Raw genomic sequence first — 19,928 nt, 5'->3', positions numbered from 1 at the left:
ATCATTACAGGAAGTGGCAATCAAAAGACTATTCAAGTTGGTATGTGGAATCTAGCAAGTGCACCACCAAGCTTTCGGAAAAGTGTCATTCACACAATTATTAAGATAGCAAGGCAGGTAAGTGCGAGAACTATCGCAGAATCAATTCAAAACCTCATGTAGCCAAGCTGCTAACAAATATAATATACAGAAGAACGGAAAAGAAAGTAAGGATTCTTTAAATGGTGCTCAGAAGGCTTTAGAAAAGTTAAAAATACCAGAGAGGAAGGTCTGACGTTGCGCTTGATAATGAAAGCCCGACTTAAGAAATATCAATTCGTAGGATTTGTCGACATAGAAAAAGTGTCCGACAATGTAAAATGGAGGTAGATGTTCGTAACTCATAAAAATAGGATTAAGCTGTAAGCAAATGTAGCAGGATCTAAAAAAATGTAATTACATTACAAAAAATGAGTAATGAACAGATGTTATTTGGTTGTATAAATGAGGTTATATATTTAAATGTATTGTATTGGAAATTGTAATACCTGTGGATACAACCTGCAATACCATTGTTTAGTTCCAAATCGCAGCTAATTAAACTGACTCCCTACAGGGTATTTTTTTTAACATACGGAACTGTTCTCTATTGTTATAAGATTTGATAATCAGTTACAACAGTAACTTCTCTTATTTTGGTTAAGAGGCGATAAATAAATGTAAATGTCGTGTTACTAGGGCCTCCCGTCGGGTAGACCGTTCGCTGAGTGCAAGTCTTTCGATTTGACGCCACTTCGGCGACTTGCGCGTCGATGCGGATGAAATGATGATGATTATGACAACACAACACCTAGTCCCTGAGCGGAGAAAATCTCGACCCTGCCGGGAATCGGACCCGGGCCCTTAGGATTGACATTCTGTCGCGCTGACCATTCAGCTACCGGGGGCGGAGTAAGAGCCTATGACGTATGAACTGTTCGTCGCATGCTGTGTAGAAGTTCGGTCACCGTGCAGTTATAAGGACTTCATTCTCTTGCTGCAGAATTCTTTTTCTGTAAGGCTCTTTTGGGACACAACTTGAAATAATTTCTGATACTTATTTTTCTCTTTTGTAACTCATTATTTCACTTCATGGAAGTACACACTTTTAACATTAACTTCAGAATAGAACGCACAATTGCAATTACACATAATACGAGGCGATATTCTCTCCAATCTCCATACTCCATACTGCACAGCTGACACGACTGACAGTCCGTGACGTCTGCCTGGGCTCAACAACAACAACAACAAGAGCTCAGCTCAGGGCTATTTTATTCAAAGATTATTCGTAACTTGTTATTAATCCGTGACAGCACCGTTTTCAAAAAAAAAAAAAGGTTCAAATGGCTCTGAGCACTATGGGACTTAACATCTATGGTCATCAGTCCCCTAGAACTTACAACTACTTGAACCTAACTAACCTAAGGACATCACACACATCCATGCCCGAGGCAGGATTCGAACCTGCGACCGTAGCGGTCGCGCGGTTCCAGACTGTAGCGCCTAGAACCGCTCGGCCACTCTGGCCGGCCGAGTAATACACAACGTGTACAAGAGCCAAGACGGAACAATAAGAAACGAAGAACAAGAAAAAAATATTTGGGTTACAAAGGGTACAAGACATCGATCTACTCTTTCGTCCCTACTGTTTAATCTGCACATCGATGATACAATGACGAAAATCAAAGAAAAATTCAAGAGTGGGATTAAACTGGAGGGAGGAAAGATGTCAATAAGATTCTCGTACGACATTGTTATTCTCGGTAATAGTGAAGAGGAATTACAGCACTTGATGAATTGAATAAACAGGCTAAGGAGTACAGAATACAGATCGAGGATAAATCGAGGAAAAACGAAAGTAATCAGGAGCAGCAGAAATGAGACTTGCAATAAACTTTACGCCACAATTGGTGACATCTACATCATACTCCGCAAGCCACTTAATGTGTGTGGTCGAGGGTACTTTCGGTAGCACTATCTGAGCCCTCCAGCCCTGTTGCACTCGCGAATAGTGTGTAGGAAGAATGATTGTCGGTAAGCCTCTGTATTGACTCTAATTTCTCGAAGTTTTTCCTCGTGGTCAATAAGCGAGATGTATGTAGGGGGAAACCATATGTTGTCCGACTCCTCCTGAAAAGTGTTGTACCGAAATTTCAATAGCAAATCTGTCAGTGATGCACGAACGTCTGCCGGTGGCGTTTGTTAAGCATCTCCGTGACGCTCTCTCGCCAGCTAAACGATCCTGTGATCACGAAGTAAACGAAGTTAAGGAATTTCGCTACCTTTGAAGCAAAATAACCCATAATGGACGAAGCAAGGGGGACATATCCAGTAGACTATCAAAGGCAAAGAGAGCATTCCTAGCCAAGACAAGTCTACCAGTATCCAACGTAGGCCTTAATTTGAGGAATAATTTTCTGAGAATGTAGATTTAGAGCACAGCATTGCATAGTAGTGGATCATGAGCAGTTGGAAAACAAGACCAAAAGAGAATCGAAGCGTTTGAGATGTGGTGTTATATTGAAATGTCGAAAATTAGGTGCACTGATAAGATAAAAAAATGTCGAGGTTCTCCGCAGAAATGGCAAGAAATAATCATCTGTGGAACTCTGACAAGTGCCATGGCTTTAGAGACCAAAGAAAAGCTTTCATGGTACTAGAGAGAGCTAAGGTCGACGCCAAGGGCTCTGAGCACTATGGGACTTAACATCTGCGGTCATCAGTCCCCTAGAACTTAGAACTAATTAAACCTAACTAACCTAAGGACATCACACACATCCATGCCCGAGGCAGGATTCGAACCTGCGACCGTAGCAGTCGCGCGGTTCCGTACTGAGCGCCTAGAACCGCGAGACCACCGCGGCCGGCTCGACGCCAAGGAAGATGCATTACTTCACTATCATCTCAATAGTTTCGAAGACAACTGTGTGAGCAGGGTCATTATCGTCTAGGAAACAGAATCAGTTGTAAGGAGCAATTCGAGTGCACTTGTATCAATATATTCGTAATTCGTTTCATAGATGTTACCACTAACTTTTTATTTCAGCTTGGTCACAGAATACACCGAAATTTATCTGCTAAACCTTTACAGAACCTCCTCTACGCTTCACCGCTGGAAGAAGACCATTCCCGCTGGTGCTTTCCCAACGCAATCACTTCACGCGCAGGGAACTATCTAAGAGCAGACTCTCCAGAAAAAGTCAATTGATTCCATTGTCTAGTGGTATCTACTTGTTTTGTGCTGTTTATACCACTCTGGCTCTTCCGTGCATTCGCCAGAATTACAAGACTTTTTGCGCTAACAACTTTACCGTGACTGTTTCTTTTGCAGATCCTGCCGCAGAGGCTTTGTGGGCATTGTATTATATGGACGAAATTCAGCAGTTAATTTTGTGGCTGCGGTCATCTAATTATATGCCAGGTTGCTGTCAGTACCCTCCTGTTTCTGACTATAATTTCTTCTTCCACTAATGCACTTTGTAGACCAAGTTTTTCCACAACCTCTTAATGATGTAATAACGCTGGATACAATAGCTGTAGTGACAACTAGTTGGTTTTCAGTTGTTTACGCGCAAATATCTGTTAAGCGGGCATTCGACAATTTTCTCTTGTTACAAATCGTTAAGACGCTGCACGGCGGTAGATGAACACGATATTACAACCAAGAAAATGGTAGTGGGGTTTCATAATTCTTCTTTGACAGTGCGAGGCAATAGCGAAATTGTAGCTAAGACAGTTAAGAGAGAAAACAAGCTGCAAAAGACAGTGTTTTCTCGAGGGTGCAGTTCTTTTGTCGAACCTCTATACGTTTTATGTACATACTTACTACGCAAGGTGAAGATGCTGGTGATGGGTTTGGACCGCTCGACGTAGCGGTCTTTAGTGCCCCAGCACAAAAGAGTTGGTGATTAATATCCTATGAAGAATGAGTTACGTACTACAGAACGGGTGTTACTCTGTCAAGCATTGCGCATTAAAAACAGCTTTAGTAAAAGTGGGGAACGTCTCGTCCACAGCGGTTAAAGGAGGGCGCTATTGTACTGGACTGCATAAAATTACATCTGGTCTGTTGGAAAGCAGGTATAGTGCCGGTATACAAGCAGCAGGCAGCTCAGGTGAACTTGAATAGCTTGCAGGGCGCCCCTGACGCGAATAATCTGCTTTGCTCTCAACCCGAAACCCCTTCCGGTATCCGTCTCTCCCCTTCTTAAGGGGAGTTGGAATGCCCTATCTCGCCAATGTTAAATTTGCTAACTTTGTGTACCTTTTTCTTTGGAACTATTATCTTCAGAACTTTGAAATTCTGGCAGAGGTTTTCAGCATATATTGTGAGCCCACTGAACTAGAACCAATGTTTTCTTTTTGTTGGTATAGTATTTATGAATTTTTTACCATTAAGCCATTTTTTATTGGAAAAAGTATAACATAAACTTCCCTAGTTCAGAGAATAAGCCAGTTCTTGTCATGATTCTAGTTCAGTGGCCTCTTTGAACTGTTTTGCAGCATTTCTGAAAATTTGAATGTTGTTGGTTGAGTGGTTTATGAGATAAAGGTACATGTAACACTAAAAATGTCAAATGCCAGAAAATGCGATTAAAGTAATTTATTATGAAAATTCACAAATACCTTTTATTCTATTATCAAAAGTGTCCAGCAGAGTAATCAGGGTCATCTTCTAGTTCTTCTTCTTCACCTAGAAGCTTTCTTCTCCTTGCTGCCCTTGCTTTTTTTGTATTAAATTCAGCTGCATACTGAGCCTTCCTTACTCGCACGCTGTCCAGAAGCTGAAGACCTCTGATGGTGTTGATACCAGGAGCAATGCCGAGCCTTGCCATGACCTTTAGCCTACCCATATGACCATCATTGAATGAAATAACAGCATCACTGACTCCCCATTTCAATGTTTTTATCCCAACAAATACATTCTTAGGTACACGAGTCCAAATGAGGTTGTTGAACGACTCGTTTTGATTCTGGGTACAACCATGAAGACATTTTCGCAGAAGATCAGGATGCCCCAAGTCTCTATATATTGGTTTAATTACTTCCATAACAGCCAATGGAATATAATTTTTATGGTGATAAGGATCCCCAGTAGCTTGAGATTTTCTATAATTGCACCATGACTGAGGACCATCTGGACAAGCAAAATGTTGAGGATTATCATCAGTTGATGATCGATGTAAATATGTGGCCCATACAGCTTGTCTCATTTCCTGCAAATTATTTGCATTATTTCTTATTGCCATACCATAGTATTGTTGTAATTCATTTATAATTTTATCTGACAGGCGACCTCTAATGGTTTTACCATCTGACAAAATTTTGTCCTTCAGATTCTGTTTCAGTTTCCTTAGACGAGTGCCCATTCGTTTCTGAACATGACCGACACATTCTAGTTTAGTTATTGTCTTATTGACATATGGCATGGATTCTGTAACACTTTTGTATGCCTTGGAGTCCCCATCTCCAAGGAATTTTGTGTAAAATACTCCCCGTTCTTTTTCTGATCTGCTAAACATTTTCACAGCAGCGGCAGCCTCCATGCCTCCACTCGTACCTTCATAATTCTTGCTACATATGTGAGCTGCTTCTTTCTTACCAGATGCACAATGGTAACAATGTTTAGTGAGCACTTCATAGTCCAAAACTTTACCGCTGTCCACACTAGTAACAGTAGCAACAGCATTTTTGGATGTGTGACCCCTTTTCTGCCAGGTTCCATCAAAAGCAACAGGGATATCTGGGTTTCCTTCATTTATATATTTTGCTTCACTGGCAGCAGCTTTCATTGATAAATCTGCTACAGACTGAACAGCATCTCCTATCACTTCAGTGTAATTGTCAATTTTAGCAGGTGGAGGTGGAAGATTCATTATGGCACAAAATGTTTGAGCAGCAGTATGTCCTTTACCAATTGCTCTCATTGCATACATTAGCCTGATATTACTCTCAAACAAATTGCTACTGCATGTTTTAGAGCTCCAAAAACAGGTCTCATTTTCACAACTGGCACAAACTATAGCAATTTTGCAGGAAAGTCCTATAGAGTTTGTTATGTTCATATCAAAAGAACCTCCACAAAGATTACAACACAAACATTTCTTCATAAACTCAGTAAAAACAGGAAAGTCGACTAAAACATATTGTTCATTAGAAGCTTCATCTGTAATTTCACTTGCACAGTTTGATAACTTCTTTTTTGATGCACTGGTGGGCGTGTCTCCTTCACACATCTCAGCTGTACAAACGTCAGAACTTTCACCAGCATCAACAGGTGCTGAAGCAGAATCACTTGAACAAACGTTATTTGTAAATCTATTACCGCGAAACTTTCGCTTTTTAAATAATGATGCACTCCTAGGCATCGTAGAAACTACGCACTCACCACTGAAAGTCAAAACAAGACAGATAACAAACTCCAAATGAGCGACAAACTAAACTCGAGGCTCAAAACAAACACTCACAGATCAAAAACTGAACAATAAACCCAGCTAGTCGTAAAAACAATGGTACCTATGGAAGGATCAAAGATTCTACAACTGAAGAGTGAAATCCACAGCCTTCTATATGTACTGTTTTCGGAAATGCGAAGATTTAAATGTGTACAAATCACAAGATGGGTAACTTTGCTGGGCGCACATGTAATTTTGAAAAATTAAATAAAAATACTTCCAATTGGAATTTCTTAACAAATTTTGCACCATTTTAAGCAGAAAATTTCAAATTAAGTTATAAGGTTAAAAACTGAAAATGTGAATTTTTTCCATTTTCCGGCATTCCAACTCCCCTTAACCGGTGAAAGAGAAAGGATAAATCGTCACGAGACCCGGCAGTATTTAACGTCTGTCTGTGATACCTTCCAGTTACCCCCATGGGAATATCTGAGACTCTCCAAGGAACAAAAAATCGTTGTGGAAGAGACGAGGGTTGACGTGACCAGCGGACGGCTTGTGATGGATCACAGAGCTCGGCGGCACGGGTTACACTCGCCAGAGCCGCCCCGGGGTAGCTGTTATGCTCCAGTTCGCTTATAAGCGATGCCACACTTCACTGGAGTGAGAGTACGTGAGGGGTGAGCATCAAAATCCGTATCTTACTAACTATACTAATACCCAGATTTACGCTATAGGTGGGACCGAGTGATAACCATGTAAGTAAAATTTTGTATATAAATATATACAAATTATGTTCGATTGGTACCAGAGACTAAAAAAAAACAATGTAATTTAGAAGAAAAATGTTTCATAAAATGTTCAACAATAGAACTACTTATATTACATTAAAGTATTTTGTATTGCAACAATGTAAACCGAAGTTATTGTCACGCAGAAGGTTTCATTTGATCTTGTGATTGAACTGGGTCTAAAGAATCAGGTTGTTCAATGTTTAGCTCTTGCGCACGCATTTCTATACTGAAGAGCCAAAGAAGCTGGTACTCCTGCCTAATATCGGGTAGGGTCCCCGCTAGCACACAGAGTGCCGCAACAGGACATGGCATGGACTCGACTAATGTCTGAAGTAGTGCTGGAGGGAATTGACACCATGAATCCTGCAGGGCCGTCCATAAATCCGTAAGAGTATGGGCGGGTGGAGATCTCTTCTGAACAGCACGTTTCAAGGCATCCCAGATATGTTCAATAATATTAATGTCTGGTGAGTTTGGTGGCCAGCGGAAGTGTTTAAACTTAGAAGAGTTTTCCTGGAGCCACTCTGTAGCAATTCTGGACGTGTTGGGTGGCGCACTGTCTTGCTGGAATTGCCCAAGTCCGTCGGAAGGCACAATGGACATGAATGGATGCAGGTGATCAGACAGGATGCTTACGTGCGTGCCACCTGTCTGATGTATCTAGACGTATCAGGGGTCGCATATCACTCCAACTGCACACATCATTACAGAACCTCCAACAGCTTGAAGAGTCCCCTGCTGACATGCAGGGTCCATGGATTCATGAGATTGTCTCCATACCCGTACTCGTCCATCCGGTCGATACAATTTGAAACGAGACTTGTCCGACCAGGCAACATATTTCCAGTCATCAGCAATCCAATGTTGCTGTCGGCGGTCCTAGGCGATGCGTAAAGCTTTGTGTCGTGCAACCATCAAGGGTACACGAATGGGCCTTCAGCTCCAAAAGCCCAGATCGGTGATGTTTCGTTGAATGGTTCACACGCTGACACTTGTTGATGGCCCAGCACTGAAATCTGCAGCAATTTGCGGAATGATTGCACTTCTGTCACCATTCTCTTCAGTCGTCGTTGGTCCCGTTCTCACAGGGTCTTTTTCCGGCTGCAGCGATGTCGGAGCTTTGATGTTTTACCGGATTCCCGATATTCATAGTACACTCGTAAAATGTCTTACGGGAAAGTCCCCTCTTCATCGCTACCTCGGAGTCGCTGTGTCCCATCGCTTGTGCGCCTTCTATAACATCACGTTCAAACTCATTTCAATATTGATAACCTGCCATTGTAGCAGCAGTAACCGATCTATAACTGCGCCAGACACTTGTCTTATGTAGGCGTTGCCGACCGCAGCGGGGTATTCTTCCTGTTTACATATCTCTGTATTTGAATACCCATCCCTATACCAGTTTGTTTGGCTCAAAAAATGGTTCAAGTGGCTCTGAGCACTATTGGACTTAACTTCTGAGGTCATCAGTCCCCTAGAACTTAGAACTATTTAAACCTAACTAACCTAAGGACATCACACACATCCATGCCCGAGGCAGGATTCGAACCTGCGACCGTAGCGGTCGCGCGGTTCCAGACTGTAGCGCCTGGAACCGCTCGGCCACTCCGGCAGGTGTTTGTTTGACGTTTCAGTGTACAAGCTCATCAATTGTCAGCTTCTGACTCTGTAAATCCAGCAGTTCTTGAACGTCAACACCATCCACACCGAAATTTGTCTGGCGAGATTGACGACTTTTTTAATAACATTATCAATTTGATCAGGAGCTGGGTTTCGGTGGTGAAAAAGATGGATACAGACGCCATTCAAATTTTTTTTTGTAAAATTTCATTCCAAGATTGTTGAATAATTTTCTCGGCATCTAAAACGTTGAATTGCTTCCAAAAGTCTTTTAACAGAGAGGTCGTTATTTTGTACCATAGTTTCGTGTAGATGCGCAAACAATCGTCTCGTGTAATATGCGCTATATGTTTTCATGACTTCCTGGTCCATCGGTTGAAGCAAGCTGCTTGTATTCGGTGGCACGTAGATCGAAATTAATTATTAGAGGAAGAAGATTAATAGTATCACTTTAAGTGGCATTCGTTTTAATTGGTAATAACGTCGTTCGACTTCAGGTATGAAGTGAGGCGCAAACAAGTCCTCGAAAACGGAAGCCGTCACCCAACCTTTAGAATTCGACTTACATATCACGGGTACCCAGCCTGTCAGCTGCATTCGCGCCAACCATCAATGTCAACTGATTTTTGGCGGATGTGCATCCTGGAAACATTTCCTCTTCACGCACAATAAAAGTTCTTTTAGGCATCTTCTTCCAGAGCAGGCCAGTTTCATCTAGGTTGAATCTACCTCCTTCTACTCGTATCATTGCCTTGAGTTTCTCTGGGTAGAGCGATGTAGTTTTTATCAGCGCTTGCGGCCCCTCCAGATCCTGCGATGCTTTGCCAATTACAACGATTTTTGAATCGGCTAAACCAACCGATACTACCTTTAAACATTTCACCTTTCGCCGCCTTCACTGCTTCTTCTTTCAGTCTCTCTAAAATCAGCTTAGCTTGAGGTCACACACTGTTCTGATCGACACGACAATTTTTCACTCTTACTGGATTATGACACCCTAATTGTAAGATTGTTTCCATCAGGGCGATGATACCATGATGTTTATAATGATTCTTGCCTTCAAGGATGAGCATTTTTCACAGCTTTGAGAATTTTTTTAATCTTTTATAACTATTCTGACCGTTGATTCCGGTGTACCAACTCACAAAATTTAATTTTTGCATCGAAGTCTCTGATAATGTTGATTTTACCCTGCAAAGGTAATAGTTTTCTTCTCTTGTTTGGATGCTGTAGTTATTATCTGTCAATCAAGCCAGCTCCGTGGATGAAACGATTCCGCAGGAAACAGATCAGATCCTGTCGTAATCCGAACACTGTGTGGGCGGAGTGGAGGGAATAGCGGTGCGCAGCATTCAGACACACGAGTCGTATAATTCTGGGCTTGATAAAACGGGGTAGCGGTAAGTCGGGATATTACTGTATTAAAATACCATAATACAGAAAACAGGTTCCATGATTTGCATACAGATTGCGCATACGAGATCCTCAGCTTACTTTGGCGAATGTGGTCTCAGGACGAGCACCGGGCCACAAAATTAAACAATTAAAATTTGCCAAATCTTGTGAAAGCGGACTCCGTACTGCGAAAAAGATGCAGAATATGTATAATGTCAAAAATAGTGCTCTGGAAAGACGAATCAACAAAATTTATCTTGTTCGTATTTCCTGTGACCCTGCAAGGTCACTGATTTTAGAGATGAAAAAATCCACATCGGCAATGAAAATATTTTCATAACAGACATGTAAAATACACCAGCGGCAAGACAAAATCAATACATTCAATGAGCAATAGCACTGGTAAACAATATATCTATATGGTGCGACAAGTGGCATTGAATCTTATATAATGAAAAGTGTGAGGTCATCTTCATAACTACTGAAACGAGTCCGTTAAATTTCGGTTAACGATAACACACACCAACTTAAATGCCGTCTGTTCAAAAAAAAAATGGCTCTAAGCACTATGGGACTCAACTTCGGAGGTCATCAGTCCCCTAGAACTTAAGACTACTTAAACCTAACTAACCTAAGGACATCACATACATCCATGTCCGAGGCAGGATTCGAACCTGCGACCGTAGCGGTCGTGCGTTTCCAGACTGTAGCGCCTAGAACCGTTCGGCCAATACGGCCGGCGGCTGTCTGTTCAACTAAATACGTGGGATCACAATTACGAATAAATTAAACTAGGAGGATCACATAGATAATGTTGTGGGGAAGGTGAACTGAAACCTGCGCTTTATTCGCAGAACACTTACAGGATGCAACAGTTTTAGCAAAGAGACTGCCTACACTATGCTTGTCAATCCTCTTCTGGAGTACCGTTGCGCGGTGTGGGATTCGTACCAGATACGACTGACGGATGACATCGAAAAAGTTCAAAGAAGGACAGCTCGTTTTGTATAATCGCGAAAATGGAAGTGGGAGAGTATCACAGATGTAATATGCAAGTTGGGGTCGCAGTCATTAAAACAGAAACGTGTTCTTTGTTGCAGCGAATAGGGATATATGATCATCGTAATGAAATTCAAGAAATCAGAGCTCACATGGAAAGATTTGTGTTCATTTTTCCCGCGCTCTGTTCGGGAGTGGACTGGTGCAGAAATAGTCTGAAGTTGGTGCGATGGATCCTTTGGAAGGCTCATAACAGTGAACTGCAAAGTCGTCACGTAGATGTAGACGAACAAATTGTCAAAATGCACCTTACCGATAAAAGTAAATTTGTAATACGGAAACATACAATGTAATGGTTCTACACATTTTCTGAGTCTACATAAATTACCTTTCAATGACTTAAAAGCATTATCGAAAAGCTATAATTTTTTGTAATCACATATATTAATGAAGGGGTGGACTGAGCAAGATCAGACAGGATATGATTATTTCATAGCAAACAGATCGAGTGTTAATGCCTCGAAGATGCATAATTTGGATTTTCTACATCTATATCTACATACATACTCCGCTAGCCACCAAGCGGTGTGTGGCGAAGGGCACAATTCGCGCCAAAGTCATATTCCCCCCCCCCCCCCCCCCCCCTCTGTTCCACTAGCGGATCGCGCGAGGGAGAAACGACTGAACGCCTCAGTACGAGCTCTTATTTCCCTTATCTTTGAATGATGATCATTACCCGATTTGAAAGTTGGTGGTAATAATATATGCTCTACATCCTCGGAGAAGATTGGATTTAGGAATTTAGTGAGCAGCCCCTTCTGTTTAGCGCGTCGTCTATCTGCAAGTGTGTCCCACTTCAAACATTCTATGAGATTTGTAACGCTCTCGCGGTGGCTAAATGTACCAGTCACGAATCTTGCCGCTCTTCTTTGGACCTCCTCAATCTCTTGAATCAGACCCAACTAGTAAGGGTCCCATACAGACGAACAATATTCTAAGACAGGACGAACTAACGTATTGTAAGCTATTTCCTTTGTTGAAGGACTGCATCGCTTCAGGATTCTACCAATAAATGGCAATCTAGAGTTCGCCTTACCCGTTACTTGTGTAATCTGATCATTCCATTTGAGATCATTTTCAAAACAATGAAAATAATTTAACGGCATTATTGATTACACAGTAAATGAAACTCTGTATTTAAAACTCCATTCGGTTCGGGTGAATAACGAGCTAAGCTGAAGTGAACATTTACAGCAGTTACGCAATTCATGTTTTAGGTTCTGTAACTCCGGCTGGATATGAAATTTTATCCTGGTGTGATGTAGGTAAAATAAATGAAGCATTCATTCAGAAAAAGCAACCAGCTATGGGACTTCAAACGTGTTGTGGAGCCCTTTTCAAAGATTTTGGTACTTTAGACTAACTTCCCTTTACGTTTGTAGCTTAATAGTACTTGTGACTAATAAACATTAGTGTTCGATGAACTTCGATTTACGCAACAACAGTAAAAGACATCAAATAATTTCATGGAGCCACAGTTTCAATGATTAGAGTTGATAAGGGGCTTTCATTCTTTGGTGGAAAGCGTTCAGTAATCTGCCAGCAGATATAAAACAAGATACTGGTACCCATTAAAAGGTAAAAGAAAACAACTTATCTTGATAGCCACTTTGCTAGAAATTATCTGATTATCTATATTCAAAATTGCTATCTTTTTCTCGAACCAGTATGTCAAGTCATATTGTCCATTGACAGAGGCCTATGTTCTTATAGCGTAGGTGAGGAGTGTTCAAAAGGAAAGGTACGAAACGTCGCAACAACCAGAGCGGTTGAAATCTGCATTTGTCACTACGTGATAACTTAGTGAGATCGCTAGGAACACGAATGAAATGTCGTCACCGCCCTCCAAAAAATTCGACGTCCGTGTGTTTGGTCCACTAAAAAAACATCTCTAAGGGAAGCGCTTGCATTCGGACGTCGAACTGAAGGACACATTGGAGGACTGGTTTCTTTTCAAAGGAACCATACCAACAACTGACTTGAGTGATTTTCGGTAATAGCGAAAAATCTCAGTCTCGATATACGGACGGAGATTTCAACTGAGCATTTCGGAAAATAAGAGATAAGAATGACAAAATGAAGCTCTGCGTAAATCGCTGACGCACTCTTGGCTAATTCAGGATATAGAATAATGCCGCCAGTGTAAATATCTGGGATTCATTAAGAGCACAGACATTTTTAATGCAGCATTTATAAAATTAATATGCAAGCAAATGCACCACTAACGCTCCAAGAGAAAAGTGTTGCTAGATCAAATCTGTCCGGCTATCACAAATGTCTTTGCCTAAACATTTTGTTTGCTTTCGAGGCGACTGAAATTTTCACAGTGACGACACGAACCTTCTCGAGCTCAAGCTTCTAAGGACGTAGATGGAATGTAAGAGGATTTACAACACACTCCTTAACAACTTAGCTAATGCCCGTCAACTGTTACCACTTGCATACTCTAAGACAAACAAAAGGCGCACCACGCAGGAATTATCTGAACGGGACGTAAATCGGTAGACTTCTGGACTTTTGTCACTTACAATAAATTACATGTCTTAGCGTCATCTAAGTAGCATCGGGTGCTTTTTAAACATTAATAACAATCACCTTGGCAAACTCAATCAGCAGAATCTATACGCTATTTCCCGTTGACCTAGCATCATGAAACTAGATAAAAAGCAAGGTTTCATAGTAAAAGAAAACGAAAAAATGCCGAAAATCATTAATTTATAATTGTATCACATAAAATATATTTCTTTCACCATTAGTTATCCGTCGGTTGTTGTTGTTGTTGTGGTCTTCAGTCCTGAGACTGGTTTTATGCAGCTCTCCATGCTACTCTATCCTGTGCAAGCTTCTTCATCTCCCAGTACCTACTGCAACCTGCATCCTTCTGAATCTGCTTAGTGTATTCATCTCTTGGTCTCCCTCTACGATTTTTACCCTCCACGCTGCCCTCCAATACTAAATTGGTAATCCCTTGATGCTTCAGAACATGTCCACCAACCGATACCTTCTTCTAGTCAAATTGTGCCACAAATTTCTCTTCCCCCCAATTCTATTCAATACCTCCTCATTAGTTATGTGATCTACCCATCTAATCTTCAGCATTCTTCTGTAACACCACATTTCGAAAGCTTCTATTCTCTTCTTGTCCAAACTATTTATCGTCCATGTTTCAGTTCCATACATGGTTACACTTCCTGACACTTAAATCTATACTCGATGTTGACAAATTTCACTTCTTCAGAAACGCTTTCCTTGCCATTGCCAGTCTACATTTTATATCCTCTCTACTTCGACCATCATCAGTTATTTTGCTCCCCAAATAGCAAAACTCCTTTACTACTTTAAGTTTCTCATTTCCTAATCTAATTCCCTCAGCATCACCCGGCTTCATTCGACTGCATTCCATTATCCTCGTTTTGCTTTTGTTGATGTTCATCTTATATCCTCCTTTCAAGACACTGTCCATTCCATTCAACTGCTCTTCCAAGTTCTTTACTGTCTCTGACAGTGAACCCTTTTTCTCAGGAACGGGGAGTGGTATCAGGTTGCCAAGTATAGATTCGGAGAGTATGCTATTAAAACTGGTATCATAGTCACAGATTTGTGTGACGTTATCCTGAATTTCTTCTTCTTCGACAATTACTTCGAGCAGATACTTGGAGAACCAACTGCTGAAGGTAACATCTCAGGCCTCCTAGCAACACATATATCTGAACTCCTCTACATTAGAGGAGTAGAGAGTGTAATAGCATCCTATGACTGCCGGTATTAAAAGGAATGTTAAGGAAGGTAGGAAAGGTTATTACTTAACAAATGAGCCGAGGACCAAACTCAGATTGTCCTGCGTTTAGATACAATATTCTTGGTTCAAACGGCTCTGAGCACTATGGGACTTAACATCGGAGGTCATCAATCCCCTAGAACTTAGAACTACTTAAACCTAACTAACGTAAGGACATCACACACATCCATGCCAGAGGCAGGATTCGAACCTGCGACCGTAGCGGTCGCGCGGTTCCAGACTGCAGCGCCTAGAGCCGCTCGGCCACTGCGGCCGGTACAATATTCTTGGGTTGCGACTCATAAAACTTCTTACATGATAACACTAAACAAATAAAATAAAATAAAGGCTACGCATCTGTCCGAATGGGACGAAAATCAGTACAGGCAAACAAAAGATTAAAATTTCAGAAAAATATATTTATTCAAGAGAAAAAGCTTCACAGATTGAGCAAGTCAATAACACCTTGTCCTCATCTGATCTTTATGCAAGCAGTTATTCGGCTTGGCGTCCACTGATAAGTTGTTGGATGTCCTCCTGAGGGATAAAGTGCCAAATTCTGTCCAGCTGGTTCGTTACATCGCCAATGCCCACAATTCTCCAAGCGTTCTCAGTTGAGGAGAGATGGGGTCGCCTTGCTGGCCAAGGCAGTGTGTGGCGAGGACGAAGACAAACAGTAGAAACTCTCGCCGTGTGAGAGCGGGTATTATCTTGCTGAAATTTAAACCTAGAATTACTTGCCATGAAGGGCAACAAAACAAGACGTAGAAAACTGTCGACTTACCGCTGTGCTACAAGGGAGCCGAGGGTGTCAGTCAAAGGTGTGCTGCTACGAAAGGAAATGGTACCCCAGACCATCACACCCCCGTCGGGCCGTATGGTGGGCCACAGCCAGGTTGGTACCCCACCGCTCGTTTCGGCCTAGATTCTCATTGATTGGAGTAGAATTGTCTTCAGTGATGAGTCCCGCTTCGGACTCAGCTCCGATGATCAGCGAAGGCGCGCTCAGGGCGCCCCAAACAGAGGTCGGATAGAGGTGGGATAGCTATACGGCCCAACAACAGTGAGCGACGGTCTGGGGAGCCATTTCAGCTACCATTTGGTCCTTAGTTTTGAAGCTGACTCGTTCAGATTGCATTCAGATTGTCAGAACCGCTTAAATTAAATACACTACTGGCCATTAAAAATGCTACACCAAAAAGTCATGCAGATGATAAATGGGTATTCATTGGACAAATATATTATACTAGAACTGACATGTGATTACATTTTCACGCAATTTGGTTGCACAGATCCTGGGAAATCAGTACCAAGAACAACCACTTCTGGCCGTAATAACGGCCTTGATACGCCTGGGCATTGAGTCAAACAGAGCTTGGATGGCGTCTACATGTACAGCTGCCCATGCAGCTTCAACACGATACCACAGTTCATCAAGAGTAGTGACTGGCGTATTGTGACGAGCCAGTTGGTCGGCCACCATTGACCAGACGTTTTCAATTGGTGAGAGATGTGGGGAATGTGCTGGCCAGGGCAGCAGTCGAACATTTTCTATACCCAGAAAGGCAAGTACAGGACCTGCAACATGCGGTCGCGCATTATCCTGTTGAAATGCAGGGTTTTGTAGGGATCGAATGAAGGGTAGCCACGTGTGGTAACGCATCTGAAATGTAACGTCCACTGTTCAAAGCACCGTCAATGCGAACAAGAGGTGAGCGAGACGTGTAACCAATGGCACCCCATACCATCACGCCGGGTGATACACCAGTATGGCGATGACGAATACACGCTTCCAATGTGCGTTCACCGCGATGTCGCCAAACACGGATGTGACCATCATGATACTATAAACAGAACCTGGATTCATCCGAAAAAATTACGTTTTGCCATTCGTGCACCCAGGTTCGTCGTTGAGGACACCATCGCAGGCGCTCCTGTCTGTGATGCAGCGTCAAGGGTAACCGCAGCCATGGTCTCCGAGCTGATAGTCCATGCTGCTGCAAACGTCGTCGAACTGTTCGTGCAGATGGTTGTTGTCTTGCAAACGTCCCCATCTGTTGACTCAGGGATCAAGACGTGGCTGCACGATCCGTTACAGCCATGCGGATAAGATGCCTGTCATCTCGACTGCTAATGATACGAGGCCTTTGGGATCCAGCACGGCGTTCCGCATTACCCTCTTGATCCCACCGATTCCATATTCTGCTAACAGTCATTGGATCTCGACCAACGCGAGCAGCAATGTCGCGATACGATAAACCGCAATCGCGATAGGCTACAATCCGACCTTTATCAATGTCGGAAACTTGATGGTACGCATTTCTCCTCCTTGCACGAGGCATTACAACAACGTTTCAACAGGCGACGCCGGTCAACTGCTGTTTGTTTATGAGAAATCTGTTGGAAACTTTCCTCATGTCAGCACGTTGTATGTGTTGCCACCGGCGCCAACCTTGTGTGAATGCTCTGAAAAGCTAATCATTTGCATATCACAGTATCTTCTTCCTGTCGGTTAAATTTCACGTCTGTCGCATGTCATCTTCGTGGTGCAGCAATTTTAATGGCCAGTAGTGTAGTTATAAATTGGAACATCCAAAATTCCAAATGACAGCAGGGGCTGGGAACAAGAATGGACCTAGAAGAAAGATTCAGTAAGAACGGCATACGAACGTTGGGAGACAGTGTATCTTTGATAACCCAGCGTTAAATTACGTATGTGAGTATTTGGACCTACCTTTCTGGTTTAATTGTCTTATTTTTAAGCATTACTGTACTTTCTAATTCTCCTTATATTTTTCATAGCTGCATACACCGGAGGACGTGATTAAATCATCGCGAAACCGCTGGTGTATAATCCTGTATCAAAGGAACTGTTAACAGCTAATGTCGCTACTGGAAGTTTTTTAGATGATTTTAATCATTTTTTAATTTTTTAAATATTTCTATTATGTAACAGCCGAAACTCATGAATAGGTTGACGAGAATGGATGTAAACTGCCTGGCATATATCACGTCCCCTCAGGAGACGCTCTAGAAAGAGGTAGACCGTTACACCGGAGCAGGACAGATGACGTAACCATTAAGGGTGACGATGACGATGATGGTTGACGCCGACGTTTGAGTATTGTTCAAAAATGGTTCAAATGGCTGTGAGCACTATGGGACTTAACATCTGAGGTCATCAGTCCCCTAGAACTTAGAACTACTTAAACCTAACTAACCTAAGGACATCACACACATCCATGCCCGAGGCAGTATTCGAACCTGCGACCGTAGCAGTCCCACGGTTCTGGATTGAAGCGCCTAGAATCGCTCCGCCACCGCGGCCGGCTTGGAGTATTGTGCCTATTCTGACATGCCGTCAGACACATAGCCAGACCCCACACAGAGAGCATTTGGTTGGACATTCATTTATCCAGACTAGGAAGGTAGGGGCAGGATTGGAACTCCGGTGTTTCTTAACAGAAGTTCGGTTGCCTAGCTACCTCGCCGACTCACCCTGCAGTTTTAGCTCAGCAGACGTAAGAAGGACACGCGCTTTGCCCCGTAACGTCTGATACACTCGTCCCACAAACCCGCGTTTACATTGAGCGATGTGGCGCAGGCGTCTGTCTCGACCCCAACAAAAACACGACCGCGGAACACACCAGTCTGGTGAGTCTTCCATATTAACCGTGACGACATCCTGTGTCTACACAGCCGCCATATCGCCGCCTTTGGCTCCTTATCCTTCGCAGACGCCGCTGCATCGCGCTATGATTGCAACGACCACACTGCAGGCTATTGCCCTATGAGAGCGACTGTAACCCAGAGTAGAATGGAGCGCTCCTTACCGCGATGATGCACGTGTTTCGTATTGCAAAACTTCAGAATCGTAACATAAGCGTACCAGTCATTTTGTTTGAAAATTTTCTGGTTCAGTTTCATTTGAGCGTCAGAGATGGATGGGAGTTTTCCCTGAAATGTTACTTACTGCACAGATTGTGAAGTTATGATTGTTTACCGTTCTGGCAAAAACCCTTAAAAGTGGAACACACTTTTGCATCGTCGGTGGTATCTACCGGATGGTTATAATTAATGTGCAATTACTTAGAGATATCCAGCGCGGTTTGTAATTATTGTGTGGCAGCGGAACTTGGTAGATATTGTAATACGTTGAAGTGGAACCGATTTACACTGGAAAAATTAGTTCCAATTTTGATTACCAGGTGCATATCTCGCGCTGCGAATGTAAGAAAGCCGTACATAAATGTTTCCGTATGTAATGGATTAGAAAATGGATGTAGGCAGGAAATGTCAAACAAATGAGAAAGGCATAAATTTGATTTTATTATTAACCCTCGCTTACACAGTTTGTTCAGTATGAGTATCGGAGAAATCGACGAGATGCTGTTCAGCTAATGTGAAAAGTTTTATTCAGATTAAAAACAAGCATAATCTTTCTATTTCACAAGACAATGTCAAAAGGGTAACACAAAACAACAAAGGGACTTTGTTTTGAATTTCTACGCCAATTGTTACAATAATAAATACCGATTACTTACGTTTCTGCAGTGTTAACTTCGCACAACTTTATTGCATTATCCAATTCTTTTTATAGCATTTACTACGACGGACCAAATATAAACGAGATTTTTGTTCCTGAACATCAACAGTTGGTAGGACTGGCCCCGAGCTCCAGCTATGCTTAGGCGTGCTTAGAAGTGAGGAGAGCGTGCTGTTAGATATTTCCCGCCGTTTCGTCAGTAACGCTCACGATGTCTGAGAAACAGGTGCACCCCTCCATTGTGAAAAGCATTATTACCAAATTTCTTGCTCATGAAGGAGTTACAGCATCGGGAATTTGCCAAAGATTGACTGCACAGT

At 42.4% G+C, this 19,928-nt stretch overlaps 1 protein-coding gene across 1 annotated transcript in view; it reads left to right on the top strand.

The window, feature by feature from the left end:
* LOC126198517 (LIRP) overlaps window positions 1–19,928 on the top strand; it is a 248,135-nt gene that overhangs the window by 164,450 nt on the left and 63,757 nt on the right. The gene's annotated exons all lie outside the window — the stretch shown is intronic.

Source organism: Schistocerca nitens, chromosome 8, assembly GCF_023898315.1.
Source record: "Schistocerca nitens isolate TAMUIC-IGC-003100 chromosome 8, iqSchNite1.1, whole genome shotgun sequence".
NCBI classification, from domain to species: domain Eukaryota; kingdom Metazoa; phylum Arthropoda; class Insecta; order Orthoptera; family Acrididae; genus Schistocerca; species Schistocerca nitens.
The sequence above is the reverse complement of the archived record's forward strand: the minus strand, read 5'-3'. Positions and strand labels throughout refer to the sequence as shown.